At 45.6% G+C, this 26,864-nt stretch overlaps 1 long non-coding RNA gene across 1 annotated transcript; it reads right to left on the reverse strand.

Moving 5' to 3' along the window:
• Window positions 1-15,035: 15,035 nt before the first annotated feature.
• On the reverse strand, window positions 15,036-17,744 carry LOC127312546 (uncharacterized). Its single transcript, XR_007858411.2, has 2 exons — window positions 17,026-17,744; window positions 15,036-15,523 (listed from the first exon to the last, which is right to left on the reverse strand). It is a non-coding gene; the product is annotated as an uncharacterized lncRNA (long non-coding RNA).
• Between the last annotated feature and the right edge of the window lie 9,120 nt (window positions 17,745-26,864).

The following is a 26,864-nucleotide window of genomic DNA, read 5'->3' on the forward strand; positions in this document are numbered from 1 at the left end:
GAGGGCGAGTAGGAACTAAGCTTGGGGATGCTTGATATGTCTCCAACGTATCTATAATTTCTTATGTTTCATGCTAGTTTTATGACAATACTTACATGTTTTATTCATACTTTATATCATTTTGATGCATTTTCCGGTACTAACCTATTAACAAGATGCCGAAGCGCCAGTTCCTGTTTTCTGTTGTTTTTTGTTTCAGAAATCCTACAGAGCAAATATTCTCGGAATTGGACGAAACAAAAGCCCACGGCCCTATTTTCAACGGAGTGTTCCAGAACATCGAAGAAGAGTCGAAGACGGCTAGCAGGGGGCCACCCCATAGGGCGGCGCGACCCACCCTCCTGGCACGCACATGTGTCGGGAGCCCACCTCCTGGCTCCCCCGACGCTGCCTCTTCGCCTATATATTCCTTCGTATCGGAAAACCCTAGTACCGAGAGCCAAAATACGACAAAAGTTCCAGAGACGCCGCCGCCGTCAACCCCATCTCGGGGGGTTCTGAAGATCTCCTCCGGCACCCTGCCGGAGAGGGGAATCATCACCGGAGGGCTCTACATCACCATGCCCGCCTCCGGACTGATGCGTGAGTAGTTAATCCTTGGACTATGGGTCCATAGCAGTAGCTAGATGGTTGTCTTCTCCTAGTATGCCATCATGTTTAGATCTTGTGAGCTGCCTATCATGATCAAGATCATCTATTTGTAATGCTACATGTTGTGTTTGTTGGGATCCGATGAATATGGAATACTATGTCAAGTTGATTATCGATCTATCATATATGTGTTGTTTATGATCTTGCATGCTCTCCGTTGCTAGTAAAGGCTCTGGACAAGTTGATACTTGTAACTCCAAGAGGGGGTATTTATGCTAGATAGTGGGTTCATGCCTCCATTGAATCTGGGACAGTGACAGAAAGTTCTAAGGTTGTGGATGTGTTGTTGCCACTAGGGATAAAACATCAATGCTTTGTCTAAGGATATTTGTATTGTTTACATTACGCACAGTACTTAATGCAATTGTCTGTTGTTTGCAACTTAATATTGGAAGGGGTGCGGATGCTAACCCGAATGTGGACTTTTTAGGCATAGATGCATGCTGGATGGTGGTCTATGTTCTTTGTCGTAATGCCCTAAGTAAATCTCATAGTAGTCATCATGATATGTATGTGCATTGTTATGCCCTCTCTATTTGCCAATTGCCCAACTGTAATTTGTTCACCCAACATGTTATTTATCTTATTGGAGAGACACCACTAGTGAACTGTGGACCCCGGTCCATTCTTTTACATCTGAAATACAACCTACTGCAATCATTGTTCTATGTTGTTCTTTGCAAGCAAACATCATTCTCCACACCATACGTTTAATCCTTTGTTTTCAGCAAGCCGGTGAGATTGACAACCTCACTGTTAAGTTGGGGCAAAGTATCTTGATTGTGTTGTGCAGGTTCCACGTTGGCGCCGAAATCCCTGGTGTTGCGCCGCACTACACTCCTTCACCAACAACCTTCACGTGGCCTTCATCTCCTACTGGTTCGATAACCTTGGTTTCTTACTGAGGGAAAACTCGCTGCTGTACGCATCATACCTTCCTCTTGGGGTTCCCAACGGACGTGTGCTTTACCGTCACAAGCAGCTACTTTGCTGGCGCCGTCGCCGGGGAGGAATCAACACTCCATCACCGTCACGCGCCATCAATGCCCGCTCTTGTGGCTATGCACCCGGTCGCCCTGTTGCTACCCCGGTGATTCAGAGGAATGTGAAGAAGCTTACTTGGTTCCAGCGCAATGTTCTGTGCATGAACATTGAGATACACGAGGAAAACTTTGAGGCAAGCCGTCAGCGTTCTGAGATTCAGCACACACAGGCCGTCATCCTTCACAAGCTCAGTGGTGAGCAAGGACCTACGCCTCAGCCGCCAGTTCACCCAGCTTACAGTGGGTGGCACTCCTCTCAGGTTCCGTGGGCTGATCTTGAGCAGAGCATTCTGAGGGCTTGCATTGCTCGCGATTCTCCTCCTGCCGCTGACAGTGATGAAGATCATGTCTCCGAGACGGACTCCGAGTGATCTCCATGGGGAGTGTAGCATCGCGCTTTTCCCCTTTTTGGTGTCTCGATGCCAAAGGGGGAGAAGTGTTCTATTAGGCCTTATCTACGGGATTTGCTAGGGTCGGGCACAAGCATATGCGTTTACCATTCTTTTATCGCTTGTGTCCTCTTTTATGTCATTCATTTGAACTATTTGGCTTGGTTTGTTTCGTTCAAAACTATGTGTTATGTGTGGTTTGTGAGACATTATGTTGAGGTTTTCGGAATTCTATATGTTGAGACCAAGGTTTATGTTATGGTGTGGTATTTACATATATCCGGTATTATATATCTCCATATGGGGATGATCTCTCTCACCTTGTCTCATCTATATATTTGCCTATGTCTCATGTTTGAGCTCATGTTGGATAGCTCTTGTGTTGAGGCACCTCACTCCTATATGTTGTGCATTTGTATTCAAAAGCAAATTACTTGTATGCACACATGTAGGGGGAGTGCCTCTATGTTTTGCCAACATGAGTGTTCTCTATAATGTATTTCTTGCAAATCCGTATATTGTCGTTAAACACCAAAAAGGGGGAGATTGAAAGAACATATCAAACATTATGTTTTGGAGTGTTTGATGTCAATATATGGGATACACTAATGTTTGATGAAGTGGTGCAGAGAATACATTTATACATGTTTGTGAGTGTCTTGTGTGGAAATACAAGACAAAAGGAAGCTGTCAAGGTTTTACCAGGCCGGATAATCCGTCCGGCCCCCAAAATTTAGCTAAGGACTCGAGGCGATCCGGCTCAGTACTACCCTGGCATGAGGCCGGATATTTGGCCGGACATTTGACCGGAAATTCCACGAGGCCGGACTTTGGGGGGGGGGGGGATTATCCGGCCCCAACTTAGCCCGGATTATCCGGCCCTTGAAAGGTCCTAACGGCTGGATTTTGAGAGGGGGTATTTATACCCCCTTCTTCTTCCTTCCAACCTGCTCAATCATTGTCCAAAATTCTGCCAAGTCTCACCTCCATTAGAGCCACCTGAAGAACACAAGATTTGCAAGATCTCCTCCCTCACCCAACCAAAGCTCTCGATCTTTGGAGATTCGAAGGAGAAGACACCGATCTACATCCTCACCGAAGCGATTTACATTTTCCCCTCATATGCTTGAGGGCCCTCTTGCTAGTGTTCCTCTTTGGATCCCTAGTTGTTGTTGTTGTTGTTGATGTATTCTTGTTGATTTGTTGTGTTGTTACAGATTTGGGAGCCTCCAATTTGGTTGTGGATGTGTGCCCCAAGAACCTTGTAAAGGCCCGGTTTCCGCCTCGAGGAAATCCCTTAGTGGAAGTGGGCTAGGCCTTCGTGGTGTTGCTCACAGGAGATCTGAGTGAAGCCTTCGTGGCTGTTGGTTTGGCTTTCGTAGCAACCACACTCCTCCAAACGTAGACGTACCTTCTTGCAAAGGAAGGGAACTACGGGAATCATCTCCGTGTCTCCGCGTGCTCCACTCTCGGTTACCTCTATCCTATTCTATTTCATATATATTGCGTAGCTATATCTTGCTTAGTTGTTAACCTTGTCATATAGTCAAATTCACTTAGTTGCATATCTAGAGAATTTACCTTTGTGTCAAGCCTAAATTTAAAAAGAACTAAAAATTGGTTAGCACATATTCACCCCCCCTCTAGGTGCAGCATACGATCCTTTCAGAAGGAAACCTAGTGCCACTAGGTTTCCCCTCCCCAAGTTTGTAAAGGGGAAGCCCCCAAGTCAATTTGGGATGGGAGGAGTCCTAGTATTGAACGCCCCCCCCCCCCCCCCCCCCCCCGGTCGGTTGCCCCCATTTGAAAGGGGTGGAGAGTGGCTGGCAAGGACAAGCCAAGCCGCATGCCCCTCTCTCCAAACCCTAGACACAAACTCCACCTCCACCGTACCATCGCTCTCCTCCTTGTGCCGCCCTAGCCATTGTTGCCCGGAGGTCATTGCCGTTGCCGTCCTTTGTCCTCATGGTGCTCCCAGAGTTCTACCGTCGTTTAGATCTAATCTAGGTTGTCTCATAGAAGCGCTTACAGATATTCAACAAAACGTGGACGCTTTGACGGTGTGCTTGATCGCACTTTAACGTGGTGCCGCTGATCTCGCATGTGGATACCGTGGAGGTGTTGCACGTACAACACTAGTTTCTGGGATAATACATCTCTTCGCGACTAGACGAGTCTACTTGCAGAGATCGACTCGCGTGTTCATCAACCTCTAGTTTGATCTACGAGGGTATAATCCGTTACTCCCTTCTTGCACATGATCTTGCTTTATGCGCGGTGGGCAAATTTTATTTTCTATACGTGTTCCCCAGTAGCTTTGCATTATTTGGTTCATCATACAAATTTTATTTTCTATAGGCATTTCGCCTACGCGTTACTCAACATTCACATTCAGGATATTGCGGATAAATCTTTTTGCATCTAGACAGACGTAAAGAATATTGGGATTGATTCATTAGGTTTTCGTTCATGAATGTAACTAGAAAATATGCAGATGATTATTTTTCCGAGCGTGCACTGCAGCAACAATAGTCTCTTTTCCCAGCAGTTGCGCCCTACTCTTTTGTGAAGGAGTGTCAACCTTGTCCCATTTCAAACAAAATAAATGACACCATTAAGCTGAGAACATGTGATTTAAAAGTTAGGTTTATCTAGTTGCAAAGTTAGGTTTCATCACCTCATACGATAGTCCATCCTATCTTTGTTTTCAGTTGCACCATCTTATTGATGAAATTAAGATTTTTTTGATGGTCCCTGTGATTTACATTGTTTCCACTTTCCAGTTTGAAAGGTGTTTTTCCTAGCCTTCAGAGGTACACATGTGTATTATGTAAATTTTTAATATGCACTTTCTTGTGTGTTATGAAACTGCTGAACATATTAAGCGTTTGCTCATTCTTGTTTCTGTCAAGGCAATTTCACTTTCTTGCTTAATTTTCTGGATAAACAAGAACGAATTCAGTAACTTGGACTGATTGAATTTTTTTTTTATCTTACAGCTCAACTGGTTGAGCTTGCTTCTGCCTGCGAACAATGTCGGCCAATCCGGGGTCATAAAAAAAATGAGCACTTGCTATATGTTTTTCTCCAAAATCATTGACCCTAGGTGGTAACTATACTGCTCATAAAGAGCAGACTAGTAAATCAATGTTGAGTTCGTTTCGTGGGTATTTGCAGCTATATATCTTTGTTTCTGAGCTAACCTCAATTCCATGGACTAGGTACTCCCTTCTTTCTAAAATACATATAGCTTTTGGTCAACGTAAAAAATATTTGTCCAACTATATAGAAAAAGGTATCAATATTAGTAATCTCAAACCAATATTTTTAGAACAATCGTAAAATAAAATTACATATTGTGTTTATTTGTTTTCTCAGATATTTATGTTTTTATATGTAGTTAATCAATTTTTAAAAAGTTTGACTTTGACCAAAAAGTATATGCATCCTATTTTGGAAATGAGGGAGTACAAAATAGATTGGGCATTTGGCCAAATTACTTACCAATATATGTTAGGCTGTAAAATATTCGATGTTCTGTGAATTGTATTCAGTAACAAGCTCAAGAAATAGAAGATATGATTATTGGCATGTTGCAGGCCAGTTTGTTTTGTTCTCTCCATGACATCAGATCATGTTTGAAGGTGGGTCCCTTTCTATCAGTAGCACTGTTGTGATCCCTACTTGTATAATATAACAAAGCTAGGGTATTAGATGTTCGAAGGTGGGTTACTTTCTATTGTTACACATAGCACTCTTCTAACAAAGTTTTGAAGAGAAATTTAATTCGGCTCCCGGGTGCACATGCTCTCTCTACCAAAAAAACATATTTTAAAGTGTGAATTTTTTTTGGAAAAAAATCTACATGTACATCTCCATAATATATGTGTGCGCGTCAAGTTCCACGAAAAATAATATTTTTTGTGACCTATGTAAAAAAGAGAAAACTTATCCTATGAAAAGCATTGTTTTAAGCACTGAATTTTATCTTTTTTACACACATCACATGATAAGTTTATTTTTTATGAAACGACTTTGTGAGCGCGTAGCACATGAATATGTACGTGCAAATTTTTTGTTTCAATTTTTTTGAAATTTAAAATATGTGTAAGATGCATTTTAAAATATAGGGAGCATATGCTCCCATGTTCCAAAACACCACTCGAACTTGCAGTTTTGAATGGAAAGAAAGCTATAATAAAACCTTCATACAAACCGTAATGAAACGTTTAAAAAAAAGGGGTATTAGATTTCCACTGAAAATTTTGAAAAAAACTGGACGTTTAATGATCCTTTCCTGGGTTGGTTTACGGAATATAGTTATGTCTATATACATGATTGGAGTGGACATAACATAATGGTGTATTTGGATTTAATAATTCTTATGTTATTTCATTTCATGAATCATAAGGACTTGCTGAGTTTTATATACAACGAGGAAACATTACAACTCCCTAGTGATTCTATAGAAACCCTAAAAATATTTCTTTATTGACAGAATAATATTTTACATATTTCTCAACATAGTTTTTTTTTGTGCATGGTCATTACTGGCAACCTTATTTTCTGAGATGTGCATGGTGCATCTAGATATGTGGAGTTGTTTACCGGAATAAAAATTCTAACAACGTGCGAGGATTTTTTTTAATGTGGGTGCTTTTTTTGTTCAAACCTTGATTCATCTACAACAAGATTTTTTTTTCTTCCTCATGTAAGTCACACGTCTTCTCTTATTCTAAAATATTTCTTACTCCCTCCGTCCACAAATAAGTATATATGCAGGTTTTTCAAGGTATATTATGAGTAAAGTGAAAAATACATTGGAAAACCAACATCTCAATTCTCTTTAATTCTTTCAGCTATTGGAGCTAAGTGCATGTACAAAAACGAGGAGAACATGTGAATATTATTGGGTTTGATTTTCGTACGATGAGAGAGAAGCAATTTTTGCTACTTTAAAGTGCAATGGGAAGATATAAGTACACTCTTTTATGGACAAAGTTTGGAGCTAAACGTCCACTTATTTGAGGATGGGGGAGTACTCCTTAGTAGTTGCAAGAGTATGTTGCTATCCGAGTGATGTTTTTCATTTTCTTATATTTCACCAAAGTTGGGTTGCAACTTGCACTTCCTCGGCAATGACCTATCGTCCAACTACTACCTTCCTCATTATAATCTGTGGGTGCACCGCAACTCGTGGGTACGCATTCCACTGCCACTATTGGTCAAGAAATCTCCGTTTCATCTTTGTAGATTCAAAGAGCAATCTTATGACTTGAAACCATAATCGTAAATCCTAACCTAGAAACTCCACCGAGCCCTGCCCCAACCCTTAAACTTCGAATAGAAAAAACCCGTCGATGCTTTACGAAGTCTTTGTCATTGCATTTAGGGTCAAGCTATGCCTCCTTCTGCGCCTTCTCATTTCGAGAAGAAGGGTTAGTAGCAAAGGAGGAAGAAGAAATACCACATGGGGGATGATGGGAATGACTTCGAGAAAGAAGATGGCATACATATTCTTTGAGTTTACCGATGAAATCATGCTCGTAGTTTACCATGTACATTTACATTGTACGTACGTACTAGTGAAGAAATAAGGTAATTGCCACTTGACACATGGCCTTATGGTTGACTTGTGCTTAATTTGCACACGATTTTATCCCTTTCATCTCACACCTGACACATGGCAGTGAAGTGATGGTAACACGAGCCAAAAATAGCACGAGTAGCTTTCAACCCCTCTCCGGTGCAATGTAGACTGAACTTTACGTGTTCTCCTCATCTTTCTAACATTGGTTGTTTATTCCCTGGGCTTTCCCGCCCGGTTAACTTTGCACGGGTAGCTCAGTATAGAAAAATCGCAGCCGCTAATTTTGACCATTACGCGCGCCAGCAGGCCGCCGGGAGCTTTCACTGGTCGGAACAGGGTTAGGTGGATGGATGAGATCTGGACCTGATGGAGTTAGAGCATCCCCACTCATCTCCGTGAGAAACCCCTTGACCACTTTTTTCATCCGGACGGTGAAAAACGGTTCAGTCAGATCCCCGGTTTCTCGTTTTGGTCCGGATTTGAGCTTATTTCATCCGGACTCTCCACGCCAACCCCGGTTCCTCGGGGTCTTCCCGGGGACTCCGGATGGAGCGAACCACGCAGGCTGGGCCACTGTCAGAGAAATTTCCCATCCTTTCTCTCTCCCCGACGCCACCGGCCACGCTGACCACGCCCTGGCTCTCCCGCCCCGCCGGCCACCGGCCAAGCCGACCCACCGCCCCACCCTCTCGACCCTCCGGCCACGCCGCCCCTCACGCCACTCCGCCTTCGTCCACGCCATCGGCGACGGGCGCCCGGTCCCCGCTGGACTCTTCCCGCTGCCAGGCGTCGAGGCCGGGTCTCTTCCATCCGCGCCGCCGGCCACGCCCGCACGCCGCCGCCCCGAGCGAGGCCGTCCCAGCTCGCCGCCGCACCACCAACGGCCGCCCGCTCTCCTCACTTGGTCGGCGCCGTTCTTCTCACTCGGCTGGCCCGCGCACCCACCTGCTCACGTCCTGAGCGAGGCGAGGCCCGTGGCGCCCTCGAGCCCGCGGAGGCGCAGTAGGTTAAGGCCAAGCGGGGCCAGCGCGGGCGAAGTCGTGGCCGGGCTGGTCGTGGCTGGCCGGCGGAGTGATAGCGTGTATACACACGTCCGTTGGGAACCCCAAGAGGAAGGTGTGATGCGTACAGCAGCAAGTTTTCCCTCAGTAAGAAACCAAGGTTTATCGAACCAGTAGGAGCCAAGAAGCACATTGAAGGTTGATGGCGGCGAGATGTAGTGCGGCGCAACACCAGGGATTCCGGCGCCAACGTGGAACCCGCACAACACAACCAAAGTACTTTGCCCCAACGAAACAGCGAGGTTGTCAATCTCACCGGCTTGCTGTAACAAAGGATTAGATGTATAGTGTGGATGATGATTGTTTGCAGAAAACAGTAGAACAAGTATTGCAGTAGATTGTATTCGATTAAAAGAATGGACCGGGGTCCACAGTTCACTAGAGGTGTCTCTCCCATAAGATAAATAGCATGTTGGGTGAACAAATTACAGTTGGGCAATTGACAAATAGAGAGGGCATGACAATGCACATACATGACATGATGAGTATTGTGAGATTCAATTGGGCATTACGACAAAGTACATAGACCGCTATCCAGCATGCATCTATGCCTAAAAAGTCCACTTTCAGGTTATCATCCAAACCCCTTCCGGTATTAAGTTGCAAGCAACAGACAATTGCATTAAGTATGGTGCGTAATGTAATCAATAACTACACCCTCGGACATAGCATCAATGTTTTATCCCTAGTGGCAACAGCACATCCACAACCTTAGAACTTTCATCACATCGTCCTGCATTTAATGGAGGCATGAACCCACTATCGAGCATAAATACTCCCTCTTGGAGTTACTAGCAAAAACTTGGCCAGAGCCTCTACTAACAACGGAGAGCATGCAAGATCATAAACAACACATAGGTAATAGATTGATAATCAACATAACATAGTATTCTCTATCCATCGGATCCCAACAAACACAACATATAGCATTACAGATAGATGATCTTGATCATGTTAGGCAGCTCACAAGATCCGACAATGAAGCACATGAGGAGAAGACAACCATCTAGCTACTGCTATGGACCCATAGTCCAGGGGTGAACTACTCACTCATCAATCCGGAGGCGACCATGGCGGTGTAGAGTCCTCCGGGAGATGAATCCCCTCTCCGGCAGGGTGCCGGAGGCGATCTCCTGAATCCCCCGAGATGGGATTGGCGGCGGCGGCGTCTCTGGAAGGTTTTCCGTATCGTGGCTCTCGGTACTGGGGGTTTCGCGACGAAGGCTTTAAGTAGGCGGAAGGGCAGAGTCGGAGGAGTCACGGGGGCCCCACACGCCAGGGCCGCGCGGGCCCCCCTGGGCCGCGCCGCCCTAGTGTGGCGGCGCCCCGTGGCCCCACTTCGTCTCCCCCTAGGTCTTCTGGAAGCTTCGTGTGAAAATAGGCCCCTGGGCGTTGATTTCGTCCAATTCCGAGAATATTTCCTTACTAGGATTTCTGAAACCAAAAACAGCAGAAACAAAGAATCGGCTCTTCGGCAGCTCGTTAATAGGTTAGTGCCGGAAAATGCATAATAATGACATATAAAGTGTATAAAACATGTGAGTATCATCATAAAAGTAGCATGGAACATAAGAAATTATAGATACGTTTGAGACGTATCAAGCATCCCCAAGCTTAGTTCCTACTCGTCCCGAGTAGGTAAACGATAACAAAGATAATTTCTTAGTGACAATGCTACCAACATAATCTTGATCAATACTATTGTAAGCACATGTAATGAATGCAGCGATTTGAAACAATGGTAAATGACATGAGTAAACAATTGAATCATAAAGCAAAGACTTTTCATGAATAGTACTTAAATACAAGCATCAATAAGTCTTGCATAAGAGTTAACTCATAAAGCAATAATTCAAAGTAAAGGTACTGAAGCAACACAAAGGAAGATAAAGTTTCAGCGGTTGCTTTCAACTTGTAACATGTATATCTCATGGATATTGTCAATGTAAAGTAATATAACAAGTGCAATATGCAAGTATGTAGGAATCAATGCACAGTTCACACAGGTGTTTGCTTCTTGAGGTGGAGAGAAATAGGTGAACTGACTCAACATAAGAGTAAAAGAATGGCCCTTCGCAGAGGGAAGCATTGATTGCTATATTTGTGCTAGAGCTTTGGTTTTGAAAACAAGAAACAATTTTGTCAACGGTAGTAATAAAGCATATGAGTTATGTAATTTATATCTTACAAGTTGCAAGCCTCATGCATAGTATACTAATAGTGCCCGCACCTTGTCCTAATTAGCTTGGATTACCGGGATTATCATCGCAATACACATGTTTTGACCAAGTGTCATAAAGGGGTACCTCTATGCCGCCTGTACAAAGGTCTAAGGAGAAAGCTCGTATTGGATTTCTCGCTTTTGGTTATTCTCAACTTAGACATCCATACCGGGACAACATAGACAACAGATAATGGACTCCTCTTTTATGCATAAGCATGTAGCAACAATTAGTGTTCTCATATGAGATTGAGGATATATGTCCAAAACTGAAACTTCCACCATGGATCATGGCTTTAGTTAGCGGCCCAATGTTCTTCTCTAACATTATGCATGCTCTAACCATTAAATCAGTGGTAAATCGCCCTTACTTCAGACAAGACGAACATGCATAGCAACTCACATGATATTCAACAAAGAAATAGTTGATGGCGTCCCCAGGAACATGGTTATCGCACAACAAGCAACTTAATAAGAGATAAAGTGCATAAGTACATATTCAATACCACAATAGTTTTTAAGCTATTTGTCCCATGAGCTATATATTGCAAAGATAAAGAATGGAAATTTTAAAGGTAGCACTCAAGCAATTTACTTTGGAATGGCGGAGAAATACCATGTGGTAGGTAGGTATGGTGGACACAAATGGCATAGTGGTTGGCTCAAGGATTTTGGATGCATGAGAAGTATTCCCTCTCGATACAAGGTTTAGGCTAGCAAGGTTATTTGAAACAAACACAAGGATGAAGCGGTGCAGCAAAACTCACATAAAAGACATATTGTAAACATTATAAGACTCTATACCGTCTTCCTTGTTGTTCAAACTCAATACTAGAAATTATCTAGACCTTAGAGAAACCAAACATGCAAATCAGATTTTAGCATGCTCTATGTATTTCTTCATTAATAAGTGCAAAGTATATGATGCAAGAGCTTAAACATGAGCACAACAATTGCCAAGTATCACATTATTCAAGATATTATACCAATTACCACATATATCATTTTCCGATTCCAACCATATAACAATTTAACGAAGAAGAAACTTTCGCCATGAATACTATGAGTAAAGCCTAAGGACATATTTGTCCATATGCAACAGCGGAGCGTGTCTCTCTCCCACACAATGAATGCTAGGATCCAACTTTATTCAAACAAAACAAAAACAAAAACAAACCGACGCTCCAAGTAAAGTACATAAGATGTGACGGAATAAAAATATAGTTTCAGGAGAGGAACCTGATAATGTTGTCGATGAAGAAGGGGATGCCTTGGGCATCCCCAAGCTTAGACGCTTGAGTCTTCTTGATATATGCAGGGGTGAACCACCGGGGTATCCCCAAGCTTAGAGCTTTCACTCTCCTTGATCATAGTGTATATCATCCTCCTCTCTTGATCCTTGAAAACTTCCTCCACACCAAACTCGAAACAAACTCATTAGAGGATTAGTGCATAATCAAAATTCACATATTCAGAGGTGACACAATCATTCTTTATACTTCTGGACATTGCACAAAGCTACTGAAAGTCAATGAAACAAAGAAATCCATCTAACATAGCAAAACAGGCAATGCAAAATAAAAGGCAGAATCTGTCAAAACAGAACAGTTCGTAAAGACGAATTTTTAACAGGTACCAGACTTGCTCAGATGAGAAAACTTAAAACTAATGAAAGTTGCGTACATATCTGAGGATCACTCACGTAAATTGGCATAATTTTCTGAGTTACCTACAGAGAATTTTACCCAGATTCGTGACAGCAAAGAAAACTGTTTCTGCGCAGTAATCCAAATCTAGTATCTTACTTCTATTAGAGACTTTACTTGGCACAACAATGCAATAAAACTAAGATAAGGAGAGGTTGCTACAGTAGTAAATAACTTCTAAGACTCAAATATAAAACAAAAATACTATAGTAAAAACGTGGGTTGTCTCCCATATGAATGAAGCCCGGTGATCAGGGGGATACGTGAGCACCCCCTAGCTGCTCAACACGTGTCTAACGCCATCCATTAATCCGTTAGCACTAGGTCCTCCTCCACAGTGCGATGAAGAGTGGGTGCTCACGTACCCTCCTGGTCACCAAATCCACTCTCCTGCCTGAGAATAGTATTGATTCATGGACTAAATGCAAGGATGCTTTTATTGGTAGATATTATCCCCCTGCTAAAACTATATCTTTGAGGAGTAGCATAATGAATTTTAAACAATTAGATACTGAGCATGTTGCACAAGCATGGGAAAGAATGAAATCTTTGGTTAAAAATTGCCCAACCCATGGACTGACTACTTGGATGATCATCCAAACCTTTTATGCAGGACTAAATTTTTCTTCACGGAACCTATTGGATTCAGCTGCTGGAGGTACATTTATGTCCATCACTCTTGGTGAAGCAACAAAGGTTCTTGATAATATGATGATTAATTACTCTGAATGGCACACGGAAAGAGCTCCACAAGGTAAGAAGGTAAATTCTGTCGAAGAAACCTCTTCCTTGAGTGATAAGATTGATGCTATTATGTCTATGCTTGTGAATGATAGGACAAATGTTGATCCTAATAATGTTTCATTAGCTTCATTGGTTGCACAAGAAGAACATGTTGATGTAAACTTCATTAAAAATAATAATTTCAACAACAATGCTTATCGGAACAATTCTAGTAACAACTATAGGCCATATCCTTATAATAATGGCAACGGCTATGGTAATTCTTATGGAAATTCCTACAACAATAATAGGAACACACCCCCTGGACTTGAAGCTATGCTTAAAGAATTTATTAGTACACAAACTGCTTTTAACAAATCTGTTGAAGAAAAGCTTGGGAAAATTGATATACTTGCTTCTAAAGTTGATAGTCTTGCTGTTGATGTTGATCTTTTGAAATTGAAAGTTATGCCTAATAGGGATAATGAAAATAAAATTGTTACTACAGCAAATGCCATCCAAGTTAGAATTAATGAGAATATAAGATTAATGGCTGAACTGCATGCTAGGTGGGAAAGAGAAGAAAATGAAAAAACTAGCTAAAGAGAATAATGTAGCTAAAGTTTGGACTATTACTACCACTAGTAATGCTAATGCTCCACATGTTGCTGCACCTCCTACTAATAATGGTAAAAGAATTGGTGTTAGCAATGGTTCCACTTCTAATGCAAAGCGCGAAAAACTGCTCAAATCGCTAAAATCATTAAATCGCTCGTGATAAAACTGCTGAAATTTTTTCCAACATTGGGAACAATGATCCCATTGCTTTAGATAATAATGGTTTAGACTTTGATGATTGCCACATCTCTGAAGTTATAAAGTTCTTACAAAAACTTGCTAAAAGTCCTAATGCTAGTGCTATAAATTTGGCTTTCACAAAACATATTACAAATGCTCTCATAAAAGATAGAGAAGAGAAACTAGAACGCGAAACTTCTATTCCTAGGAAGCTAGAGGATGGTTGGGAGCCCATCATTAAGATGAAGGTCAATAACTTTAATTGTAATGCTTTATGTGATCTTGGTGCAAGTATTTCCGTTATGCCGAAGAGAATCTATAATATGCTTGACTTGCCACCATTGAAAAATTGTTATTTGGATGTTAATCTTGCTGATAACTCTACAAAGAAACCTTTGGGGAGAGTTGATAATGTTCGTATTATGGTTAACAATAACCTTGTCCCTGTTGATTTTGTTGTCTTGGATATTGAATGCAATGCATCTTGTCCCATTATATTGGGAAGACCATTTCTTCGAACTGTTGGTGCTACCATTGATATGAAGGAAGGTAATATTAAATATCAATTTCCTCTCAAGAAAGGTATGGAACACTTCCCTAGAAAGATAATGAAGTTACCTTTTGATTCTATTATTAGAACAAATTATGATGTTGATGCTTCATCTCTTGATAATACTTGATATACACTTTCTGCGCCTAGCTGAAAGGCGTTAAAGAAAAGCGCTTATGGGAGACGAGAGTGGATTTGGTGACCAGGAGGGTACGTGAGCACCCACTCTTCATCGTCCGATTTGCTTTTAGATCTGCCCAAATCGCTGAGATGCTCACGGATGAGTTCACGGCGTGAAGTCACTTTTCTAGCATGGAATCTACTTTTCACATGTTATCTAATCATGGCCAGCGCTAAACAAAGGAAACGATGCCCACCCGTTATAAAAAAAAGGAAACGATCGATGCCCACCCTGCTCCTCCCTCACCGATGAGAGACCCGCGCGCCGCCCCTGCTCCTCCTGCCCAGACGCGAGGCCGTGCGCTGCCCCTGCTCCGGCCATCCCTGTGCCCGCACCACCGCCCAGATGGCCCCAAGGAGCGCCCCTTCCTTCCACACCGCCGCCCTTCGCCGCGGCCGCGCGGAGGCCGCCGCGCGCCTCAGCCTCCTCATCTCCACGGAGGAGGGGCGGAGGTCGACCTCCCTAGTACCCGCACCTGCATCGCGAACGGCGGTGGCGCCCCGCGCCCCCCGTCGACCGGCCAGGCTCATCGTGCTTGGGAAGAAGCCGGCCGATGCCATCGGCGCTTCTCCTCCAGCGCACGCTCTCCACCCAGCCTCCTACAGTTTCACTAGAAAAGAATTCCAGGGTCAGCTCATAGTTTCAGTGCACCAACAGTTCAGTTCACTGCGAGAGGGAAGGCTAATGCTCCAAATCACCATCAACAATGCAGAAAAAGCTTTCATGTATATAAACTAAACTTGTTCTTTCAATTTGGATGAAGTTTGGTCCAAATTCGGCAGAGTGCATCCCTTGCTGAATCTTATCATTTGCAATTGCAAGTGTCGGGACAACAGTTTCAGTCAACATGTATGTCTTCACTAAAGGAGACAAGCAATGAGTTGGGAACAGTTTGTCATTTCAGTGAATAGAACAATGAGCAATCTTCCTAACATATACGGAGTAGTTGACGACCTCCCATCTCAACTGTCCTGCACACTTTTTTTTTTCCAATTTAGGATATATTATTCACAGAAAATAAATCACAATAATCATAGAACAAATCAAGACTATATACTCCAGCTGCCAAAAGAAGGTACTGCAGTTTAAACTTCAGTTTCAGTTCAATTTTTCCTTGCCCCAGATGTATGTATGGAAATATAGGCAAAAAAAATAGTGATGGAATTGCAGCTGAAATAACACTATCAAAGGAAATTAACCGATCAGTACTAGGATAGATATATGGTGGTCATGTCCTATGAACTCACCACGTTTGCTATTTTATTGATAAAATGGCCATATTACTGCAGTAACACTATATCTATTGATAAAATGACCATTTCACTACGAGCAGACATGCTGGAAAGTGGATAAGCTGTATGGATTTATAGAAATATGACATGACAGCTAAATGTAATGTTAGCTTGGGTAATGGGTACCATAGATAACATCAGGTAACATAGATGGAGTTGTACTGGTGGTATACCGTCTTATTTTCAACAGTTCGGAGATCTATCTACTGAACTAGCAAAATTAGTATGCGAACCACTGAAATGAAAATACAGAGTAAATGAAGATAAATAAAAATGAACTTGCTGGATCTTAATATATTATGCAGCTATAAGCATGCAAGCAACACCAAGTAATTGTAGCCTTTGGCGATTGATCTTATTGTCAGAAAAAAAAAGGGTCAATATAGTTCACTGTCAGATACAAGGTATCAGGAAGAAGATGATATTCTTCAGCAGCCTTCAAGAAGACAATACTTTTAAGCAAGGAGAAGAATGAGGCGGGTATGGCCGTGCTCGGCATGGTCATCTGCAGCCCCAGCAGCATCACTGGCTCGGTGTGCTCGTCGCCGCCGCGAACACAGCAGCTTGTGGCCAGTTTCGCTGTCTAATGAGACTACAATTAGCAGGCTTCGGAATGCTGGCTGGTTGCAGACAAACACAAGTGAACTGCAAGTCTGCAACTAGGTTCGCCCCCTCTCAATCCCTTCTCAAACTTGCGGTGCTCGAACAATTCTAGCCTGCAGGCCATCTCAAATCGAACAGCACACGCGCGCGGCCAACTTCAATTCAAGAATCGAGGTCAGTTCGCTGTAAATTTCCAAAATCGAGGGTATGAAATTACCTGTATTCGTGCTGCACGTAGTGGGGGCGAGTATCTTTCTCTCCCAGAAAAAGCTGCTAAACGCGGGCCTTCGCTACCTCCTCGGATGCTGCTCTCGGTTAGCGATGACCAGCGCCCCACTCCGCCGGCGCGGACACGAGCCTGGCCACGGCGCCGTCGACCCTGACGATGGCCTCGGCGCCTCCCCGCTTCGCGAGCAACGCCAGCGTGAGCTTCCCCACGTTCTCCCGCTCGGCAGACAGGCACAGCAGCGCGGCCAGCGAGTTCTTCTTCGTGCTCGACCGGCCGGTGCGCTGACCGCGTTGAGCTGCAGCGTGGCGTCCTCGGACCCCAGCAGCGGCACAAGGAGCGGAGGGCAGAGATCAGGGGAAGGCCCAGGCGGTGCTCCCCGGCGCCGGTGATGGTGATGAGGTGCATGTGACCGCGCCGCTCCACGGGATGGCCCAGGCGGTACTGCTGCCTCTCAATTCCTCTTCCCCCTGATTCGATTTGAGTACTGCTGCCTCTCAATTCCTCTTCCCCTGATTCGATTTGAGTTGCAGGGAGGCGCAAGGTTGGGGCTCACGGACGCACGTGCGGCAGGACCCGAAACTTGCACACGCGTGGCCGGCCAGAGCTGCGGCGGTGGAGCTTGGGAGGGCGGAGGTCGAGCATCGGAGAAAGATGGCCAGAGATGCAGAGCACCAAGATGTTGGGTGCGTGCGTGAGGTTAGAGGAGGGGGGCGTGGTGGTGGCCTAGTGGGGCACTGTGGAGGAGGACCTAGTGCTAACGGATTAATGGATGGCGTTAGACACGTGTTGAGCAGCTAGGGGGTGCTCACGTATCCCCCTGATCACCGGGCTTCATTCAGGCAGAGATAGCAATCAATCTTTAGCTCTTCCTCTTAGTGAGAAATGAAACAATTTTAATTTTATTATGTCACCATCTACATCTTTATACTTTTGCATTTCACAAAGTTCAACAAAATTATTGAGATGGGCAAGAAAGATCATCAGAACTAACACCAGAAAATTGCTCTCGCATAACAAGATTCAGTAAAGCAGGTTTAATTTCAAAGAATTCCACTGTAGTAGCGGGTGGAGCAATAGGTGTGCATAAGAAATCATTATTATTTGTGGTTGTGAAGTCACACAACTTAGTATTCTCAGCAGTATTCATTTTAGCAACAGTAAATAAAGCAAATTAGATAAAGTAAATGCAAGTAACTAATTTTTTTGTGTTTTTGATATAGCAAACAAGATAGTAAATAAAGTAAAACTAGCAACTATTTTTTTTGTGTTTTGATTTAGTGCAGCAAACAAAGTAGTAAATAAAATAAAGCAAGACAAAAATAAAGTAAAGAGATTGGATTGTGAAGACTCCCCTTGCAGTGTGTCTTGATCTCACCCAAACGGCGCCTTAAAAATATGTTGCTGGTGCAGAGTTGACGTGGGAGTTAGAGATCTCTGTGGCGTAACTTTTCTTCAGTTCCCCGGCAACGGCGCCAGAAAATATGCTTGATAGCGTGTATACACACGTCCGTTGGGAACCCCAAGAGGAAGGTGTGATGCGTACAGCAGCAAGTTTTCCCTCAGTAAGAAACCAAGGTTTATCGAACCAGTAGGAGCCAAGAAGCACGTTGAAGGTTGATGGCGGCGAGATGTAGTGCGGCGCAACACCAGGGATTCCGGCGCCAACGTGGAACCTGCACAACACAACCAAAGTACTTTGCCCCAACGAAACAGTGAGGTTGTCAATCTCACCGGCTTGCTGTAACAAAGGATTAGATGTATAGTGTGGATGATGATTGTTTGCAGAAAACAGTAGAACAAGTATTGCAGTAGATTGTAGTCGATTAAAAGAATGGACCGGGGTCCACAGTTTACTAGAGGTGTCTCTCCCATAAGATAAATAGCATGTTGGGTGAACAAATTACAGTTGGGCAATTGACAAATAGAGAGGGCATGACAATGCACATACATGACATGATGAGTATTGTGAGATTCAATTGGGCATTACGATAAAGTACATAGACCGCTTCAAAGATGCATCTATGCCTAAAAAGTCCACTTTCGGGTTATCATCCGAACCCTTCCTGTATTAAGTTGCAAGCAACAGACAATTGCATTAATTATGGTGCGTATTGTAATCAATAACTACACCCTCGGACATAGCATCAATGTTTTATCCCTAGTGGCAACAGCACATCCACAACCTTAGAACTTTCTGTCACACGTCCCTGCATTTAATGGAGGCATGAACCCACTATCGAGCATAAATACTCCCTCTTGGAGTTACTAGCAAAAACTTGGCCAGAGCCTCTACTAACAACGGAGAGCATGCAAGATCATAAACAACACATAGGTAATAGATTGATAATCAACATAACATAGTATTCTCTATCCATCGGATCCCAACAAACACAACATATAGCATTACAGATAGATGATCTTGATCATGTTAGGCAGTTCACAAGATCCGACAATGAAGCACATGAGGAGAAGACAACCATCTAGCTACTGCTATGGACCCATAGTCCAGGGGTGAACTACTCACTCATCAATCCGGAGGCGACCATGGCGGTGTAGAGTCCTCCGGGAGATGAATTCCCTCTCCGGCAGGGTGCCGGAGGCGATCTCCTGAATCCCCCGAGATGGGATTGGCGGCGGCGGCGTCTCTGGAAGGTTTTCCGTATCGTGGCTCTCGGTACTGGGGGTTTCGCGACGAAGGCTTTAAGTAGGCGGAAGGGCAGAGTCGGAGGAGTCACGGGGGCCCACACGCCAGGGCCGCGCGGGCCCCCCCTGGGCCGCGCCGCCCTAGTGTGGCGGCGCCCCGTGGCCCCACTTCGTCTCCCCCTAGGTCTTCTGGAAGCTTCGTGTGAAAATAGGCCCCTGGGCGTTGATTTCGTCCAATTCCGAGAATAATTCCTTACTAGGATTTCTCAAACCAAAACAAGCAGAAAACAAGAATCGGCTCTTCGGCATCTCGTTAATAGGTTAGTGCCGGAAAATGCATAATAATGACATATAAAGTGTATAAAACATGTGAGTATCATCATAAAAGTAGCATGGAACATAAGAAATTATAGATACGTTTGAGACGTATCACGGAGGCGCAGTAGGTCGAGGCCAAGCGAGACCAGCGTGGGCGAGGTCGTAGCCGGCATGGTCCATGGTCGAACACCTCATGAGCAGCTCGGCGTGGGGTGCACATGGCTGGAAGTTTGTTGCCCCTCATGCCAAAAATTGATCCAATCCGGAGGTAATTTCGTCCGAAATTCAGCCCGGGGGCCTCCAACGAGTGGAGATGCTCTTAACACAAAGGAACAGCTGTAATATCCGGACGCTCGACTTTGAAAAAAATTGAAGATCGCCATACCATGAAAATGGTCATTGAGAAACATGGTGAAACTGTGTTCATAATTTGCACAAAGATGTACTTCATGACCTCAAGAAGAAGCTACTCGTGCTAGTCCAATGTTGTACGCAACTAGGCAAATCCAGGTTCTCTCAAGCATTCTTCCACCATGCAATCTTTCAGTAAGGTAATAGGCAGCTTTCTAGCCTTGCAAAAATATCTATTGGTATACTAGCGAGTAGGCTCAAAATTTAAAACCGATACAATAACTTACCAAGAAGTTAGCCAATGAGGCACTGTTCCACACGGCAATTGGCAGAGCTTTCTATCGTTGCAAATTTCGTGGTAGCTGCAGTTGCAAATCCTAGCTAGTTGGCCCGAAATTTAAAACCGATATACCAATTTCTAAAATCGGTTTCACCAAACCTAGGTGCGGAGATTAGCTTAGACTGGACCGGGCGGCGTCAGCAGAAAGAGCGTGAACCCCTGATAATTGGGGCCAAAGCCGGGAACTCGGGGCGGAGGGCCACCTAATCTGTTGCCGCGGCGGCCTCACCAGCTCCATCATGCATCGCCATGTGCTGCTGCTTAAATTAGGCGCCCACATGGAACTAAACTAGTTTACCCATGCTTGATCAGCCTCAACTTTTTTTGAATGGCATCTTTGCCCAGGAGGGAATATATGGGAGACGCATGATTGCGCCCATGCCGATGGCTAGCTAGCCCTTAGACCAAATCAGGAGTCCATTGGCAATCCATCAATTTCTTTTTCAGCCTTTTCTGGAATCTGGCAAAGGAAAAAGTGTTCGAGTAACTGAAGTCTTTTATGTAACTGAGGTTAATTAAGTTTTTTTTGCGGAGGTTAATTAAGTTGTAGTGGTAATTCACGATGAATTGTTGTAGATGACAAAAAGAAATAAGGAATTATTTTTGCTTCATGATGTGAGGATATTGGAGCTAAGGGGACTTGACTTTACCCATTGATACTTATCTTTTGTGCTTACAGGCACGTGTGCTCGTACTCATGTTCAGGAGAACTTGAGTAAGTGGACTGGAGAAGTGGACACGCTGGAGTGCGTGATACGGTGATAGTGATGTAAGTGCGCGCGTGTAAAACCAAATTTTCTTTTTCACGCAGAAGATAAGAGGAAAGATCATAGTACTTCCTCTGTCTCGAACTAGACGTTACCGCAGATTTGTCTAGTAGGATCAAATGCTTAAGAACGCGATTGTTTTTTTTTTTGATCGATCTAAGATAAACTTAATTCTGGATCATCCAATTTTATATGTAATTATGGAAAATAATGTTTAATTGTACAACTATGTGCAATGGCACATCCATGTGTGATTTAAATTTGCACGAATCCCAATGTAATTTTTGCCTTTTACGATATACTACCTCCGTTTCAAGGAGTAAAGCGCCCTCGTTTTACGTACGTTTTGTTTGATCAAGAATAACTTCAAATAGATAAAGGTTGTTTGCATGAAATTAGTATCATTGAAAAGTGTGTTTCAATACGAATCCAACGATACTAATTACATATAATATAATCAAGATTTTGTTACTCAATTTTTATGATCAAAGTTCGTCTTGGAATACGCGTGCGCCTTATTCCTTAAAATGGAGTTAACCAATTCAATTCTAGGTACATCAAGAACGAGCAGAAGGTACACTAATTAGGGCTGGACAAAAAGCTCGAAGCTCGGCGAGTTAAATGAGTGCTCGTTTGCTCGACTCGTTTAAGCTCGGCTCGTTTTGTTAACGAGCCGAGCTGAGCAGCAGTTTTTGCTCGTTAAGGTTAACGAGCTAAACAATCGAGTCATCGTGTTCGTGAGCTACTCGTTAAGATCGGTAACAAGCTAGCCTTCACCAGATTTGACAGCGAGTCACTTTAGTTATCTCAAATATTTGGCAGGAAGGGGCGAAGAAAGATAGTGCTCTTTAACCATGCTTGAAACTCCTACAATAGGATCTAAAAATCTATGCTTCCGTTCTTCCTCACCAGGCAATGCACACATGTTTGCTTTCCATTGCCTCCTTAACGATCCTTAACGAGATGCTCGCGAGCGCTCGCGAGAACATAACGAGTCGAGCCGAACAATGATTTCAGCTCGTTATTCTTAACGAGCTAAACGATTCGAGCCTTAACGATCATGAGCTTAACGAGTCGAGCCTTAACGATCCGAGCAGCTCGTTAATCCACCCCTAACACTAATATGCCTATATACCTATCTAAGAACATATCCACGGACAACCCAACTAGGTGTGGCGGTGTGCCGTTAGTGTTCTCTTGGGGACATTGGCACGTGCTTCCTTTATTTGGAAAGGGGCTGTCCACACCGGTGAGAAAATCCCCAAATTAGTTTGAACAAACAAATTTAAACAAACTTAGAAATTTCAATCAAATTTAGGTATATTTACAAAAGTTTGAATGAAATTTAAACTATACTTTAGTGAATCCTAGTCCACTAGATGTCGGCCGGGGCGCACGACGAGCGTATCTCGTTGTCGTTCTTTCCCTTGGCTGCCGCCTGGTATAGCGCCCGCTTCTCCAATCTTTTTCGCGCATCAGGAGGTGCAGCATCATGCACGCGTCGCCGGAGCTTGTTGGTAACGCTGGGCCTTTAGTGCTCCTCGTTCTTTGCGAGCTTCGCTTACTCACGGGTTGCCGCCTCGGTTTGGCATTGAGCGTTTATTTCAAGCAACCTCTGCCGCCATGAGGAGGATACCAGTCTCCTTCGTGAGCGCCCGCTTGCACGAGATCTCAGTGATGCGCTCGAAGATGGTGGCATTGGTCTTCTCAAGTACTTGCACCTGGATCCTCTTGTCGCATTTCACGTTAGAGGAGGCTAGGATCACCGCCTACTCCGGGTCTCCCTCGAGCCGCTCCTCGGCGCCCACTCCGCGTCTTCCTTCACGTCCGCTATGAACGTCTCGTTCCACTCGTCAAATTCAAAGTCATCGGAGACGTTGTCCAAGTTGAAGTCTGAGACGCCACATTAAAGAAGAAGCCGCCAATCGAGTCATCGTCCGCAGGGGGCGACAAGAAAACCCTCTAGCTATTTCAAGGCGCGTTAGTGTGAGCCGAAAAACACGCACTGACCCTAAGAGCATCTCTAGCCGCGTCCCCCCAAACCGTCCCTCAAACCGCGCCGGATTGAGCGTTTGGGGGACGTGTTTTGTTCGTGCCGCCTTTGGGGGACGTCGCTCCCCAGTCGCGTCCCCCAAACGCCGCCCCCAATCAAGAATTCAAATTTTGCATTCAAAAGAGATCGTTCCCGCCGAATCGTCGCGATCAGAGTAGCGGCGATCAAAGTACTAGGCGCGTGATCATATTACAGACCATAGTGCATGCTAAATTAGAAGAAGGGGTTGGTCGACGGCGACGTATCCTGAGTCGACGCAGGCCCATCGATCACGACGACCTCGTCGCGATCTGCCTGGTGCTGTGCATACTCCGTCTCCTCCGCCGCCGTCGCGTAGGCCCACGATGGTGTAGCAGTCGAAGACGCTGCAGCCGGCTCTTGCGCCGCAGTTGCTGCCGCTGCCGCTTCCTGGGCCGCTGCGTCGGCCGCCGCCATTTTGGCTTCGATGTCGTCGAGGATCTGGCCTTTGAAGAAGTTGTGCGCCGCCCGCGTCCGGGGAGACATTCCCTCTGTCGACGCTCTCAGCAGGGACATGTCGTCCCTGCGTTTCTTGAGCTCCAACTTCTCCTCTTGCCTCTTGAGCAGCTCCGCCCACCTTTCGTCGTTCTTTTTGGCGCGGGAGAGAAAGGTCGAGGAGACGTCCGCGAGGCATTTCGTGATCGACGCATGCGTCTTCTCACCCGACGCGGCGTCGGCCAAGGCGGCCTTGGCAGCCTTGTTGCCAGTAGGACGCCCTGCCGACGTTGCCGACGCCGCGTCCAGATCAATGGCGTCCTTCACCTTGGACAGCGACAGGCGCGTCAACCGCCATTTCTCATTTCCTTTGAGCTTGCTATAGAAATGCATCAGCGCAAACGGCCTATTCCCATCCGAGTTCCTCGCGTAAACCTCCATGGCCCTATCAAACTAGCCAAAGGAAGCGGAATCATTTCATCGAACACAATGTAGGCGCTACAGATTATGGAAGAAAGAGGCGTACCATTTGGGAGAGGTCGGCGCCGCTCTCGGCTCTGGTCAGTAATTCCTGATGGAATCCATGGAAGAAGTTCACCGACGCCTGGATGATGGCCCATCGCGTCGACATTGCCTTTTGGCTCCTCTTCATTGTCACTTTCTTGTACTCGCTGTTGATGAGCTTGCGCTCATCGAACTCGGCCTTGATCCTCGCCCAATACTTCCCGTGTTTTTGGTTGGCGCCGATGATGGAGTCATGGCTCACCGTCGCCCACGACTCGCACAGACAGATCCTCCAAAACCGTCCACTTGGGGCTCGTGTGCCCGACGCCTTCTTCTTCTTTTTCTTCTTCACGCCGCCCGCGTCTACCTCCACGTGATCATCGTCACCGGCACCCTCCTCGTCCTCTTCCTCGCCGCCCTCTTCGTCCTCGTCGTCGTCGTCCTCCACCTCCTCCTCTTCATCGTCCTCCTCGTCCTCACCCCCGCCCTCTTCCTCAGCACCCTCAGCACCGGCGCCGTCGAATTCGAGCGGCCCCCTTCGGCCAGTGAAAGGGTCGCCGTCCGCACCGGGTCCTGGCTCGCGCTACTCGTACGCCGGGGAGTAGAGGTTGTTTGGGTTGAAGCCACCATGCGGCAGCGCATCCTGGTAGTGGGGCGACAAGTTAGGCGTCACGCACCCGGGAGTGCCGGAGGGGCCGTCGTTGTAGAAGGCGGATGACGACGGAGAGAAGACTCCCGGAACGTACACCGGCACGTTCGTACTATATGGGCTCGCGTTGGTGGCGGGGATACACCCGACCATTATGTGCTGGTGCTGGCGCGCCGCCAGAGCCTTCTTCTCCTGCTCCGCCGCCCTCCGTCCTTTTCGCTCCGCCGTCGACATCTTCCGGCGCAGACAGTCCTGATGCCACTGATCATCGATCCATCCTTCCGGCTTCTTCTTCAGGACCGGCGCCTTTCGCGGCTTCGCGAACGGCGCTTTCGCCCCTTTCGTCGCATTGCCCGGCGGCTTCTTGGCCGCTTTCTTGGCCATCTTTTTGGGGGCTATCGGCGGCGCCATGGAATGGGGAGAAGGTAGCGGCGGCGGGTGGGCGGCGGGAGAGGGTAGCGGCGGCGGGTGGACGGCGGGAGGGAGAAACAAATCGGTGGGATAGGAGAAATGAATCGGCGGCGGGATATGTGTTGGGAGGCCAGAAATGCGCGGCGGGATAGGCGCGATATGGCGGAAGGGGCGGGATTTGGCGGGAATGGGAGACGATTTTTCACTGAGCCGCTGACTAGTCGGCCCCGCGTCGGTTCGCCTCGCTTTTCGTTGTGTCCGGCGTCCCCGGTGCGTCCCCTGTGGGACGGGGACGGGCTCGGGGCGCCGGACACCGTATCGGGCCGCGCAGGACAAAAATGAGCTTTGGGGGACGCGACTGGAACACATTTTTTGTCCGACGCGCCCCAAATCCTTTTGGGGGACGTTTTAGGGGACGCGGCAGATGCTCTAACAAACCTATACTGAGGCCGCTGACGAAGATGATCTAAACAAATCTTCAGCAAGTAATTCAGCATGGAGTGAGTATTGGAAACATTCTGGCACTATAGTCGGAGAAAATAGAGACGAAAAGCAAAGGGAAAAAGAGTCAGGAAGACACCCATAGCCATCGCGCCACGTGCCATGCTCTCTCCGTAGTCCTTCCCATTCGTGGGGATCTTCTGTGTGATCATTCCGTGTCGGACACCCGTGTGAACGGGGGACGCCGCCGTGCAAAAAGATGACTGCTACTCCTCCACACCCACACGGACGCACGCGCCAGCACGGTCGGTGCCTTTTTTACGGTGACACACACTGCACTTTCGCGTGCTACGGTGGCTGATTTTCGCTCAAAGTTCATCGGCTTTTCCTTGGTGTCTTTGACTTCGGTTCGGTGCCGAAGCAAAAAAGAAGTCACACACACGCACAAGAAACTCGTTGCGCCACGTCAGATAGGGTCACGCGGAAAACGCTCTCGGCGTGTAGGTGCAATCTCGAGCGCTTTTCCTTCAAGACATTGTGAGTAGTTTAAAACTGCAAATGGAGTATGTTCTTAACCTTGTTATGAACTGGACTAGTACTTACCTCCTTTTAAAAGTGTAATTCATACAGAGAATTAATCTATGGTTGAATGCCTAGGGCCTAGGAGGGTAGTGGTAATCTAGCCTATCAGAGTTTAAACTCTAGATTGGCAATTTAGTGTCTCATAAATGCGAAAAATTCTTCTATATGATGATGCCTTCCCGTCAACAACGAAGCATCAGTACTGACTTCGTCAATCTAAAATCCCACCAAATAAGTTTCTTAGAGCATCTCTAGTCGCGTCCCTCAAAAAGCGTCCGGCACAAATGATTTGGGGCACGTTTGGGACCGCGCCGG

This window comes from Lolium perenne, chromosome 7 (genome assembly GCF_019359855.2).
Source record: "Lolium perenne isolate Kyuss_39 chromosome 7, Kyuss_2.0, whole genome shotgun sequence".
Lineage (NCBI taxonomy): Eukaryota > Viridiplantae > Streptophyta > Magnoliopsida > Poales > Poaceae > Lolium > Lolium perenne.